The 16021-nt window shown below is 31.4% G+C and overlaps 1 long non-coding RNA gene across 1 annotated transcript; it reads right to left on the reverse strand.

Annotated features, from left to right (window-relative positions):
• Positions 1–4675: 4675 nt before the first annotated feature.
• Positions 4676–7460, reverse strand: LOC111913849 (uncharacterized). Its single transcript, XR_006191898.1, has 7 exons — positions 6191–7460; positions 6012–6086; positions 5823–5919; positions 5542–5661; positions 5376–5459; positions 5011–5068; positions 4676–4924 (listed from the first exon to the last, which is right to left on the reverse strand). It is a non-coding gene; the product is annotated as an uncharacterized LOC111913849 (long non-coding RNA).
• Positions 7461–16021: the final 8561 nt, after the last annotated feature.

Genomic DNA, 16021 nt, shown 5'->3' on the forward strand with positions numbered 1-16021 from the left:
TACAATTGAATGAATATGGTCACCTATAGAGCGAACAACAACGTCTTTTGGAAATTCAATTTCAGCTTTACTATTATTAGGGCCGCCAATATTACCATCACCAATTTTAACAATCCACTCATCAAATGATTTTGTCTCATCCAAATCTTAGTTATACAACCAAAATAAATCTCATGTTTACGGTTAAACGTAAAACTATACATCACGCCGTAATTTGGACGAATATGATGCATGCACAGTATTCGAACAATTGCCTCTTTGTATTGCTAGAAGAATTTGTCTAAAGCCATCTCCATATAAAATGGTCTTGTCTCCAAACGATTCTTAAAGATAAATACCTACAGAGCAATGATATCCTCTTTGTTGACCATATTTGATGTATAAACTTCATTGTCATTGAATTGTTCGTCAGAGTTCACTAATACTTTTCTATTGACACGCGATATCCCTCTAGACAATGCCACATAAAGTTAGCCATGCGTGAAACCGATTCTGGGAGATAAATACCTACATTTGGAATTGTTTCTCCGTAAGCTTTATTGATTGCCATTGCGAAACATAATTTGATTAGAAATTGTTTTCTTATCAGCTTGAATGGTAACATGTCATCTTCATGCGGACATAGAGGAAACCTTGGACCAAATCTCTAGATAGTCTATTTTGACTATTATTGATGCAACAGTACCAAATAGCTTCTTTTGATGATAAGTTTCAGACGACTATTTAGAGGCTTAAGGTTTAGAGGGATGGTGTGTTGCAATAAATATTAGCAAATTGGTTAAAAAATGAGACTTATTTATAAATGCAAATTTTCATATGTTCTTAGCAGGAACATATTATACTTTAAAGAACACGTAATATATTGTTCTTGTGTCATCTCTTATTCGTATATAAGTATACATTAATCCAAAAAAAAAATAGTTATTTTGTCAAAATATTTGTTTAAAAACTAAAATAATATGTGAAATTTATTTTAAAATGGGTAGATGCTAACACTCTTTTTCGTAATATGATTTTCATATATGAAAAACATAAACCATGATTACTTTTATAATTTGAAAAATTAAAACATGATTACTTTTATATATCTGATAAAATTTTCGTATAACAAAACTTTATAACATAATTAATCGTTTAAAGATAATAATGAAATATTGAAATAAAGAATCAATTAATTGGTTGCTATCTTATTTTTATTTTTATAAGGTGATAATCTCGTTATGTCTTATTTAAAAACTTATATTATAATATAACTTATATATATATATATATATATATATATATATATATATATATATATATATATATATATATATATATATATATATATATGATAAATACAAAATAAATTAATATATTGTTATCATTCTACTTTTTTTTTACAAATTTCAATACTAAAAACAAATTTTCCCTAGAAAATTGTCATATTAATGACCTACTAATTAACAATTAAATTTATATACTACATAAATGGTTCACATGTGAACAAAAGTACACATATGGTCCATATTTGAAATGTTTTTTTTACATAAATGGTCTATTATGCGAAAGAAAATGAAAATGTACTGTCCATTAATAAAATGTTTTCAAAAAAATCCTATTAATTAGCTTTAATGTAGAATTTTTTTTTCTAGATTAGCCAAAAAGAATACGGAAAAGTCATTTTTTGAAATTACGATGCTATTAATGAACTTTTTTGCAAAGTTTAATGCTATTAATGATTTTTTTCCAGAAAACAATCGTGTAAATGAGCTTCAATATACAAAAAATATAACTTTACATATCAACTAAAAATAATCCAAAAAAATCATTTTTTAAGAGTATGATGCTATATATGAACTTTTTTTTCAAAGTTTAATATTAAAAGCAATTTTTTTTTCCAAAAAAGGTCCTAATATAAGGTTAAAAGAACATATTGTAAAATATTTATCGATCTACATGAGCAAAAATTAAACGTTTCCATCAATACCCAATAAGGTATATAAATCATGTCTCCTTTTGTAATGAATTCCAACGCCCCACAATGTGGAATCCCCTCAGTCGCAGCATTCCATAACTCAAACCACATCCGATAATCAATATGAAGAGAAGTTGTAATAAAAATAATAATTGTCACCATCTTATACAAATATTAGATATTATTGGGGTATTAGATAGTGTAATAACTTGCAATTAAATATAATTTTCAAATAAAACTTAGTATGAGAAACTAAACAATGTGATCAAGGGTCAAAGAAGGCATTATAGCTAGAACATAAACAAAGAACTATTAAGGATGAAACATGAAACTTTAAGGAGAAACATACAAATTTAAACCGTGAAGGATAACAAAAATCGACAAGTATATTTTTTAAGTAATTTAAACCAATATATTTTTAAAGTAATTTAAATCGGGCCGCAAGTTTATCCCAATATTGTTCCCTTAAGCATTTCATCGAACAGGTAGTAGACAGGTAGACCAAACAAAATTTCCAAGTATCCAAATCAAGGTCTCAAATCCTAACACATAAAAAAAAACGAAAAAAAAAAAACAAATTTGTGATTTGAACAACCAAAAGCAAAGGATATGACATACATTGTGTATGAGTCTATCGTTTATAATTTGATTGCTCAACTTATTGAACAATTCGTCAAAAGTATGGAAAAAAAATGGGGAATCCCATAGAAAGATCCGATTCAAATTTCTAAATAACACAAATGTGACAATTAATTTTCAAACCATAAAATTTGACATCCTCATAACATAAAAATCAAAATATATTTTACTTACGTTCACAAGAACCCAGATGAATTCGACTATTTCTGTTGTTTGTCAACTCCAATTTCAACCTACAAGAAATCTAAAAAAAATCAAGCAACTTGAGTAACAATCATTTTCATGTTGTCACAACTTTAGCATAAATATCGATAATAGTACAAATATTAGTTATCAAGAAATAAGCATATATGAGATGACTAAAAAGTTGTCAAGTAGAATTTGAGTTACTTGTTTTCTTACATTTATCTGATGTATTTATAATTCCAGTCGTTCGACTACAAATCTAAATTGTTAAGTAAAAATCAAAACAACATGTTTTCCCCTATTTTCTTCTCCACTACAAAACTTAGGTTAAATATATTATGTAAAGAATTAAGGGAGACGAGGTATTTTTGTATTTTATTTTTTGTGAGATTTAATTGTCATTAATAGAATTCCTAATTTAATTCATTTTATTTTTGGTGATATTTAATTGTCATTGATAGAATTCTTAATTTAATTCATTTTATTTTTGGTGAGATTTAAGTGTCATTAATGGAATTCTAATTTAAAATGTAATATACGTTTTATAAAATCTATTGACAAAAATAAATGGGTTGAAAAATATGATGTCATCAAATAATCCAAATGTGGAAAATATATGATTGAAATACAATCAATGATCCTGATTTCTTTAGTTTAGAATTAAAGGTTATCTTTTAATAATATTTAGAGATTACTTTTATCTTTTAATAATATTTAAAGATTACTTTTCTTGTTATAAGTTTTGAACAATATCAACAATATGCTAATATTTTTGGTTTGTTTTTTAATTATAACAAATACATTTACTAGATGATATAATCTTAAAGTCTTGTTTTAAGCCTCTTAAAACTTCACTTAATAAACATGAACAATTAGATATTTATAGAAACGAATTATATCTTAGAGTTAAAATGTATTCCTATGTCTATTCCCTTAGGAAAAGATACCAATAATTGATATGCTAATATTTTTTAAATTGTTATAAATTGGTGGCTTTAAAGGACGCCAAGCCTCGAGAGATGTTTCATTATACAGTAGTCTTTTTTTTTTTTTTTTTTTTTAAATAAGGTTTTACACCCCCTTTAGATGCATATGTGTCAACTAAATGTAATTTTTACTGGTATTTAAGTAATATCTAACTAATATGGAATGTGTATAAATAAAGATAAGATTTCAATTTAAGTGTACTAAGGGTTTATGTAGAAAAGTTTTATTATTTTGAAATTTTTTTAATAAAATTTATTGTTGTTTTAATAGAAAAGTTTAAATTATTTAATATTTTGTCTAAATTCAAGAAAAATCTTTTATTTTTATTTTAATTAGAAACGACAAATTATCGAATAAAATTAAATAATCAAAACTTTTTTGTTAAAAAAAAAATTAAAACTTTATCAAAAAAAATTTCAAATAATAATTTTCTGAATACACTAGAAAAAATATGTCATTTAGTGGCATACAAAAAGTGCCACTAAAACCCCAAAAAATACCACTAAAGGTTTCTCAAATAATTAACGGCACACATAATAAATGTCACTACAAACGCTCCTACTAAAACCCTTTTGTGACACTTTTTACTTTTGCCGTTGTAGTTTTTTAGGCTTTTAGTGACACTTTTTTAGATTACACGGTAAAAGAAAAGTTTTTGTGGCACATATTTTATGCCATTGAATGATCATTTGATTAAAAAAATCATGCTACTTTTAGTTACACATTTTAAGCTTTTAGTGGCACCTTTTATTTACCACAATACAAAACAATATTTTGTGGCACATTTAAGCTAAAAAATACTAATGAGATTCAATAATTTAGGCTATTATATCTACATAACTTTTATCTATAATATAAAATATAATAATTAATTAAATAGCATCATATAGAATATAATAAAAATTCCATTATGATGAAACAAACAACATTTTCTTTTTCATTACAATGGAATAATCCATTCCATTCCTCTCATAACAAATAGATTTTCCAACATTGCAAACTGCTAGATATTTAAGAAAATATTTTGTTGGACTTTGACTAAGTCATAGTGGTCACTATCAAGCCTATCTTTTGCAACTTTTATGTCAAATTCAACTTCTTCACTTGTTGTCTACTATTAGTAAAAGTTGATATTGTCATTAGCATGTCGTGAACCTAAATCAAAAACTACATTAGTAAAAGTTGAGAATTATATAAACTAGTTAGAGTAACTTATATTAAGTGCAAGTGATTTTGATTACCTTTAAGTTCATCATCTCCCTTCTGAATATTACTCTCGGACATTGTCTTTGTAATAGACTGCAAAAAAGAAAACAAATCTAATGAGATAAAGTTAAAATAATAAAAGACTCCTGATCAACAAAATCACCATTAAACAAATATGGATTTTCATCTGGGGGAACACCATTGAGCTCAAAGATGTTTAACAAATCAAAAAAAAATTGCATTCACAAAAGAAACTTTTACAGAAAAGTCAAGTTCTTGACATAAAGAAAAGAAAAAAAGTTCAAAATCACGCAATAAGCCACTAACTACTTTCTTTATCACTTTAAGTTAAAATGATAAAGAAATTAGTTATTGGCTATATTATATAATCTTTAGGTACCTGAGATAAGACTTTTTCACATTGCACTGGTGGATAGTTTTCTTTTCTGAAATGCAATATCGAATATAGACAACAATCTGTTCTCTAATTTTGTACAAACCATCATCATGATCAAAAAGCAAGATAAACCTATCATAAGTGAAAAAATGAATTGTAATGTAGATACCATTATAATATTCTTGAAGGTTGCCAACAACAACCTTCAGTCCTCTACTAGTAATTGCATTCCCTGGAACAAATTGCATAGTCACACCCTCTCTTCCAATAGCTTCCTCTGTAAATGAACCTAAAATCAACAAATTTTTTTTTTTTAAAAAGTGTTGTATAAACAAAGATTGTTTCTGTTTTGGACCGAATGAAGTGTTTAAATATGAAAGTGACCATTACACCCTTATATATAGATAAAGATTCATGTATATTTTTATTTGATACAAGTATGAAGTAAACCTGGTGATCGAGACCAAGGTCAATCATCCACCATGAACAGTTCTTCCCATCCTCAATGCGAGGCCCAGCAAAAGAAGTTCTTTGTTCCAAGATTGCCCTTAGTTAACAAAACAATTTCATCATGTAATTTTGGTTACACCCAAGGCAAATTAGTCAAATTCTCAAAATATTATAATGATTGTGGGTTACCTGGTAGGTTTGTGAAGCCAAGACCTTGTGATTTGTGTATCTTGAAATAGGATTGCTAGCTTTAATGCTGATTTTCTGAATATAAAAATGAAAATGAATAATTCAAAGATTATCGACAACCAATCCTTTTTTTTTCTTTTTCGTATTTAAAAAAGTGATCAAAAGGTGTAAAATTTTACCTTAGCTAGAACAGGATTAACCCATTGGTGTTTCCCATATGATGTAAAATTTTATCTTGAAAAACGAACAACGAACAATAGGTAAAGGTTATTGTCTTAACACATTAAGTATAGATTTTTGGTTTATCTTAAAAGGTCATTTTCAAGATTAAGTAAACAAATGTAAAGTTGTCCCTATGAAATACTTAACACATCAAAAAACCATAGGTAAAAAGAAAATGTTTAGAAAATAAAGAAAGTTAGAGCTGCATGTTTCGACTGATTCAATATGACAGTATGTGTGATTTCTTTCTTCAAAACCATGTCAATATTTTATGCACCATAAATCATGATTTACATACAACTATTTCCATCTGTCATATTGATATTATATCTCAAGAAATGGACAATCTTTGTATAAAAGGGACTTACCAATATCTCTTGATACATACATACAATAATATATATACATATAAATCCAATATCCTGCTTTATACATATATGTTGCGAATGACATATCATCTTCTGTTGTGGTTTACAATAAGTTATACTGATGAGATTTTAGTTAACTCCTGATGTAGTTTTACTGATTAAGCATAAAACAAAAGCTTAAGTATTTAGCCAATTAGATCATATGAAACTACACCCAAGTCAACATGCAGTGATTGATTTCTACTTTACATCCAAACAACAAAACTGTATTCAATTAAGCTAGAAAGAGTTGAATCGTTTTTAAGAAAATCTCTATGACAATCGGTGTACAAGAGCTGAACCATATTCAACTAAGCCAGAAACTTATTCAATCAGTATACAAGAGCTGAATTATATTCAATTAAGCCACAATCATATTCAATCAGTATAAAAGGAAATAAATAACCATGACATAAGCTTGAATCGTGTCCAATAAAACGCAATAAGAGTATGAACAGAAAGCTAGAAGCATAAGATTAAAACATAACTCGATATACAAGAGGATTATAGACGTCAAATACTTGTTGAGAAAGTGATGCCGATGTGGATCAAATATACCACATTGCCGGTGGCGTAGGGATGACGACTTCGATGACAGAGGTGTAATGGTGTGGCGGCGACGGGTTGGATGATGACGGCGTGATGGTGTGGCGACGACGACAGCATGGTGACGTGGCGACTACGAACTGGACGACGGCGACATGATTGTGCAGCAAGATGAAGTTAGGGCGATCGATTTAGGGTTGTGATGAAAAGGGGAAACGAGATTTTATAGAAGGAATTTAAAATAATCAGGTAGTTTGAGGATTAGTATTACTAATCTTATGATGCAACATACCATAACCGACTACAAATTAAGTTGCAAATATCAAAATTAACCCATGTTCTTTAATAGGAAAACAAAACTCGTATGTATTTTACTGGCACAAAGAACAGTTATTAATATTACAATAAATCTCTAGTGGTACATAATTAATTGTATGCCACAAAATCTATATTTTTAGTGGCATTTTTATATTATTTCGCCACTAATAAATATCAATATTATTGACACAGTTTGTTAAACGTCATTAAATTCGTTAACTCTATAGTGACATAAAATATGTCACTAAAAACATAATATAGTGGCATAAAATAATATGTCACTAGATGTCGTTTAATTTGTAGCGATAAAACCCATGTGCTAACAACTACATATTTCTTAACCATGCCAAGTTTGGAATACATAGAGACATTGTACTCACATAATTCAAACTTTAGCATAACTTCAACTTTAATTAGTATCATTATAGAAGTTCGAAGTCAGGATCATTAGAATTCTAAATTTAAATACATGGGGCTGTACTATAGTCAAGATTAGAGAGTACTACGAAGAGAGATACATAATCGTGGGGAAAAGACGATATTGAGATACAAACATGTGCAAATGATCTGGAAGAAAGGAAGCCGACCCCACAAACCGAAAACTAAGCAATGTAATGGGGCCAGGCTTCATCCTTTGAACAAAACTACGTTGTTCTGCTAGGCTATGATCTTGCTGAAGATTTTGCAAAATATTTTCATGTTACCGATAATGTACTTCCTTGATATATAGTCGATATTTACTATTTGTTAATTTTCAAATATTACAAGATATGCATTCCATGTTTAACTTAACCTTCCATATATTAATTAAAAACCGTTTCTCCCTATACCATACATATCCCAATTACCCTACATTACCTGTTCACCAACTCAGCAACATATATATGTACATCATCGAGAGGCCACATCGTACCAGTAAAACCATGAAGACGGAGCTTCCCTCGGAAATACTATTCTCCCATATACTCCCAAGGCTGCCTGCCAAATATGTATCACGTTTCAAGTGTGTCTCCAAGCAATGGAACTCCTTCCTAAAGACGCCTTATTTTTCCAAGATTCACCTCCACCACGTAACCAACGACCACCACAAATTTCTCTTCTTCTCGTCATCCATAAACCCAAAGGTGTTCCACAATCTCGACTGTGAAACACCTGATCAAGATGGTTTACCTGTGAGCCGCTCTTTACCATTTGAAGTGGGTTCTGGGGTGATGTTGTTTATAACATCTTTCAATGGACTGGTTTGCGTAGGCATAAACGAGGGAAACAACAGTTATGAATACTCCAATATGATAATATGGAATCCTTGTACAGGTGACTATATATAAGACGTTGTTTAAACCCAATTCTCGGGAACAATGCTACCAGGTGACTGTAAAAGCATCCGGGTTGTATTACAGCGCTTCTGATGATGATTACAGGCTTCTACGTGTGACCACAAGTCTCAATGTTTATATATACTCGTTGAAATCCGACTCATGGAGAATGCTGGATTCGATGAAGGTCTTGAACTCAATAAGCACCCTTACTTCAATTCACAAACTTGGGGGGCAAGTACTCTACAGAATGAAAATCTCTATTTCTTAACCAAGAGAGTGAACAAATATGGTAAACTAATTTCATATTCCATTATAAAGTTCGACACAAAGACCGAAAAGTTCAAAGAGTTGCTAACTCCCTCATCTCAAGATGACACGACAATCTGTTTGAATTCCGTGCTTCTACACAAAGACCAACTAATTCACTTATGTGAGATCTATAGCTTCTGTAAAGTAAATTCTACGGAAGCAGAGTTGAGTGCCAAGTTATGGAGTACAGATGGAGATGGAGATGGAGACTGGACGAAGGTGGGAACGTATGCCATACCGAGAAATTTCTACGGCTACGAGCCACTACACTTGATGAGCGACGGGAATTGGGCTACACTTTGTCGCTCTAAATGTCATGTGTACAAACTCGATCCGGCCAAGGATTTCGAAAAGATATCTCACAGAATCGACAACCCTCCAAAAGGGAAATATGTTGAGACTTTGGTGTCATCCAATCGGTAGATAGATGAAGCAACGTAGATTTGTGAGACTAATACAACTTTGTCGTTCTTGGTTTTAATATGTTGATTCATTTTGTTTTCTATATATGTACGTAACTATAAGTTGTTGCTATGAACTAAATTTTTGTCAAATGTTTTGAATAGCTTGCTCTAGAAAGCCAATTTTAGTGTACAATGTAGAGATACAAAAATAAGATAGAGATTACACATACCGTTTAGATTCGATTCATTTATTTCTATGGTTGATTTCGTGACAAGTGCAATGGATTAATATATTAATGATCATGGATTTCTAATATGATTAGGTTCAAGTTCACTATTATTAATCCTTTAACAAACAAGTTAATTCAAACAATGGTCAGTTGATTAAACTAACTAGTTTCCTAGTGTTCAGTTCGAATCAAGTAAAACTTGTAATATTAGTTAACTAAATTGGCGAATTCAATTAACTCATATGTGGTTGGTGATCACACATGCTCACACATTAACTTACTTCTTTTCTAGTTTACCTTAGGTTATGTTCACAACACTAGGCATACAATCTTTTCACAAAACCATAAGATTCGAGCAATCAAAAAGATGTTCATGCAACTCAATATACTTATTTATTAACATAAAATAATTATTATTAACACATAAGGATTTTTTTAACAAGCTTAACAAGATAAATAACCAAATCAATATAATCCAAAGTCACTAATCAAACCATATTCATAAGATCATCTAGTCTAAACAGAAGTATGGAGTTTAGCCCATAACTTTAGCAAATAACATCATAAAACGAAATTCATCAATGTAAACATAATCTAAACAAGAGGATTAAGTAAATTACTAATGATTTTGTTTTTAGATCTCTTCAATTTCAAGCCTCTAGTTGAATTTCGAAAACCACAGCTTCTAAGAACCTCTCTGGCCTCCAAAAGTCGCTAAAAGCCTTGAGCCAAAGTTAGGGTTTCGAATTAAAACATTCTATTTATAGATTCTAAAAAACAGAGAAACTCGTTGAGTTTTATGCCCCAACTCTCCGAGTTTTTTACTTAAATCGCGTGTACGGTAAGACACTATTATGTCGGGAATCTTCTTGGAAACACATCGAGTTTATACAAAGAACTCGTTGAGTTTGTCTTCAAATTTGCCTTCTTACTTCAAAATCCAAGTTCCAAGCTTCCAATCGCTAGTTCCGCTTCCTTTTCCTTCTGAGCGTGTCTTTATTACTGAAAATAAAATATTTAAGCTAATTAAGCAATTTTACTTTACAATGTATGAATTTTATTATTAAATATGCCCAAATCAACCAAAATGGTTTCTAGCCCAGCGGTATCAGGTGGTGCCCTCCATCTTTGAGGTCCGAGGTTCAAGTCCTATTGTGGACATAGGAATTAGGTATTAGTTTAGGCGTAGATTATATATTTGTATTTGTCGGTTCAAAAAAAATATGCCCATATCACAAATTTATAAATCTCTATTATAAATAATATTATATATTTAAATTTACTATTTAAATAATAAATAAATATTCAAATTCAAGTAATCATATTTAAATAATATTTATAAATTTTCCAGATTTAAAATATTTTAAATTTGGTATTTATCCATATTTAACAAACCTTCAAATTTGAAAAATGAAAACAGGAAAACCCTAAATTCGGTGGCACCACGTCGTTTGAATGGACTCCCATGTCGTGGTCGCGACTAAAAGGATTCTTGATTACAATTTTTTCAATCTTTCTTCTTTCATTAACTTTCAAATAAGCATTTACATAAAACATGGTTGTAGGGAGAATGTAATCATGACCCAATGGCTCTGATACCATTGTTGGGTTTTCTACGCATCAAATACACTGTAAATTAGATAGCGGAAAAATCAAAATTGCGATATACCTAAGTGTACATGCAACCCATGGATCTATGGTTTCATGTTAATTACATCTATTCTAGAAAACGAAAATATAGAGAAGAAAACATACCTATTATGTAACCCCTTTGATCTCCATGCTTGAGATCTTGATCTTATCCTCCACGAAGTTGCTTGGATGAGAGGACCCAAACCAGAATCCTTCTAATTGTATCACACCCAATGACACCAAAGAGTGGAATAAAATAACTAGGAAAGGGTCAATTTGACAAACCCAAAGAGCGTTAGAAATCGTCCCTAAGAAGGGGAAGGAAAAAGGGTTGGCGAAACTTTAAGCCAAGATGCAAGGAAAAATGAAATCCTTAAGGCCCTATTTATAGTCTTGGATCCCTTCCTAGGTTTTGTACTCCTTCCCATGTGGGATGAGGAGGTAACCATAAAATTCACTCCTTTTCCCATTTGGGATGGAGTGAGTTACGTCCAACCCTAATTTCATAAGGTTTCTGGAATATTCTTGATTAAACAACTATTGATTATTGAATATTCAACCCTTTAATTAATTAAACTGTTAATTAATTTCCAAAATAAATTTCCAATTAGTTTCTAATTAATTATTAACCATAATAATTAATAAACCATTTTCCCTTTTATTTATTCTACTCAATTTGGGTATGTAGGAAAACCCAAAAGGACTTTGTTATTATTAGAAATATTACAAATAGTTAATGAACTTGGACACTCTTTCCAACAGTAACTGGGTTACCTGCTCCCAGAACCGGAACCGTTCCAAAACTTTAAGAGCCTCCTAGATCGGTTATGTTCCGGTACTAACTTCACAGGAATCGCCAGTTCCGGATCCTATTCAAGTTTCGTCAAAATGAGGCGAGTATCCACCTATGCTCATCCCTAGTTGCGTCGGCTTACCATGAAAGACACTAGAGATGCACAAACGACAAATCCGATCCGGATCCGGATCCAATCTGGTTCAATGACGTCAAAGCGAATCCGGTTTCATCCAAGATCTGATCCGGTTTCAAACCGTGTTTGAATGGTTTTCCCTCCCCCGAATCCGAATCAGTTTAATCCGATTCGGTTTGGATCCGATCCGAATTTTGCAAAAAAAAAAAAAAAACATTTTTTGGACCTCATATATAACACAAAATGCAACATAGGTTCATTAAAATAGTTAAAACATACACATAAACTTAAAAAAAAAAAAAAAAAAAAAAAAAAAAAAAAAAAAAAAAAAAAAAAAAAAAAAACATTTTTCATAATTGTTAGTTGGTTATAGCTTTAGATGTTGGTAATTTGTAGCTTGAAAATTGTTAGTTTGGTTATATTTTAGTAATTGTTTTGTAACGTCCAAAAAGTTACTAAGTAAAAATTCCATTTTTAAACCAACAGAAACATAATTCATTCATTTCAAAGACACGTCAAAAGTGATAATGTATAAAAAAAATTATCAAAGTACAAATAATGACGTAAAATGCAAAATGTTTGTTGATTCGGTGCGATCAGGTCGGGCCTTTCCCTTTCGAACTCGAACTGTTAGCACAAAGTTTAGTGAATTCCCCCAAAATACCTCATACCAAACATACGTAACAACTAGGAACTTAAATTGGGTGTATTTCACCCCCTTCAGTATCTTTCAACTGATATTGGGTCTATTTCACCCCCTTCGGTATCTTTCAACCAATATTGGGTCTATTTCACCCCTACTACTAAGTATAAAATCATATCAGTAGGAGTCGTAAAGACAACAAGCACATACCGGCATATCAGTAAGTGTCACAAAGACCACTATCATCCTACAAACATAATCTAGTGGTCTGACATTGGTGCCTTTGACCCACAAGTATAGTAAATAGACTTACCTAACAAACGATGATCAACTGCACCTGCTCCTATTACAGTGAATACAGATACTACAAACCACCTATATAGTCATATAAAGTATACCCTTAGCTTTTCCTCCAAGACTAGGGGTTTGACCAAAAGTCAATGCAAGTCAAAAGTCAAAGTCAGCGGTCAAAGCTAACTCGCCACGTCGTGGCCATCCATGACCATGTCGTGGCTACCAAACAACAAAGCAGTCATGTTTTCCTTAGTATCCACGTCGTGGCAGCCTACGTCACGTCTTGGGAACTAAATCTGCAACGTCTTAATGAGTTAAGTCAAATCCTCCAATTCCAAAGGTTCCAAAGTCCAGATCTTATCATTTCTAATGTCCAAATGGATAAAGTTTCCACTTTTAACCCTTAAGACCCACCAAGAGGTCTAAATCTCAATTCTTAAATCTAAAAAGGCTAAAATGGCAAGGAATTAATCAAGAAGCACTTAACCCCTTAATTCACAAACCTATTTGCTCCAGAAGAGCTTATAACACTAAAACCATCCCAAAATTTGATGTTTTTTAGACTTGCATGACCAATACAAGTCTTGGACTCAACTTATGTCAAAATAGGGCATTATGACCAAAATCTTATGCATGGATAAACATTCGTCGAAGGTTCAGATCTAGATCATGAACTACCCCATATGATCCATATATTCCTAAAGTTACAACCTTTATGAATTCCTACCACTCCAACTATCAATATTAAGAAGAAAATGGGACGTATAACAAGATATAACATCCTATCATCAAAAAGGAGGAGCCTTGAACACTTACAAGGTTCCAACATCAAACTAGGAAGGTAGATGGGGATTGATTTTTGATCCTTGGCTTACTCCTTGTTTCCTTCTACAAACTCTCTAAGAAGCACTCAAGAAAGCTTCAACAATAGAGGAAAAGAGTTAGGGTTTTTTCTAGATAAAAGAGGATGGTGGAGACTGAGGGTGAGCAAACCATAGCCTCCTCATTTCTTTAAATAGGGTGCAAACCTAAAAATTTAGGGTTTAAGACGTCAGCAGCACCGCGTTGTGGCCTTCCTTGCCACGTCGTGGCGAGTCAAAAGACCCGCGACTGGAGAATGTTTCGCCACGTCGTGGCCATCCTTCCCACGTCGTGGCGACTTACCAAAAATTAAACCTTAAAATTAAAATAAAACATACCTCAAAATCGGATGTTGCAAGTTAATTTGGTTATAGGTTGATATGTTAGTAATTTGTAATTTACTTACATTTTGGTAATTGTTATTTTTGTTATAGTTTGATATGTTGGTAATTTGTAGTTTAGTAATTGTTAGTTTGGTAGTTTGTCAATATATAATTTGTAATTTGTTTGTATTTTGATAACTTGGTGATTTAACTTATAAGTGTATATTGTTATTTATTTTGTAGTTGGATAATTAAAAGCAATGTTTGCCAATCCGACGCGAAGTTCGACACTTGAAGCATTATTTCGATCGTTGCCGCTAAGAAATGATACCGGAGAGAACGAGAGGAACAATGATGACGTGTCCAGCTAGTTTTAGGGTCTATTTAATGTTTTTATCGAATTATAATATATTTTGTGGTTAATGTTCGGATAAGTTTATATGTCTAACTATTAAATGTTTAATGTTTGCATTTGTATTTTTGCAATTAATGTTTCCAAGCAGTTTTTAATATTTTGTCGGGATTTTCTTCGTTTGGAAGATGGGCTTTTGAAAAAGACAAATAAAAAAATTATTAGTGACGACAAGAGCAATAATGACGACAGGTGTATTAACGTTGACGTCAACATTAGCGACGACTTGGTAGCCACTATTAGCGATTATTAGAACCACTGGTGGCCAAAATTTTCAACACTCTTGTAGTGTTACAAAATATATAAAAATCCTTGTATAAATGCATAATTAACATATTGTACCTTTGAATTTGAATGATCAGTAGGCTTCTTTTATATATGACTAATTTTACGAAAGTAATAGACAAATCATAAAAATACTTAATTTGAATATTATATACGTATTACGTATTTAAACGTTGATGATACATTAATCATTTTTGTGTAATCTTAAAACAAAAAAGAAAGTCTTCAGCAGTTCAACTGCTTCCTAGATTTTAGGTCAAATAATAATAGCCAAATCAAATTCTAATGTTACAAAATAGATCCAAATTAAAATAACTTACAACAAACTCTGAAATAAATAAGATTCCTCTTCGCAACACTGTAGGCCAGTTGTGGGTTGAAGAAGACAAGCACGTACGGCGGAGCACGAGCTCATGACAACTGCGCTGCCACCCGACATACCTTTCTCCCACATACTACCAAGGCTGCCGGCGAAGTCTGTATCCCGTTTTATGTCTGTTTCCAAGCAATGGCACTCTTTCATAAGACGTTGTCTAAAGCCGGTTCTCATGATGCTTGTTACCAAATCTATGGAGTTCAATTTGGGTTGTATTACAGCTCTTCTGAAGATGACTACAAGCTTGTTTGTGTAACCTGCCATAATCCCAATGTCTATATCTCTTTAAAATCCGACTCATGGAGAAAGGTCGAGTCAACAGGCTGGGGTTCCAACCGAGTTTCATATCATTTAGTGCCAAGCGTTTTGTTGAATGAAAAACTCTATTTCCTCCGTAGGTTGTTGGAATATGAAACACCCTTTGATCCAAATACATATGCAGTTATGACATTCGACACACAAACCGAAAAGCTAAGAGATATAGAAACTCCCAATTTCGG

Source organism: Lactuca sativa, chromosome 5 (genome assembly GCF_002870075.4).
Source record: "Lactuca sativa cultivar Salinas chromosome 5, Lsat_Salinas_v11, whole genome shotgun sequence".
Lineage (NCBI taxonomy): Eukaryota > Viridiplantae > Streptophyta > Magnoliopsida > Asterales > Asteraceae > Lactuca > Lactuca sativa.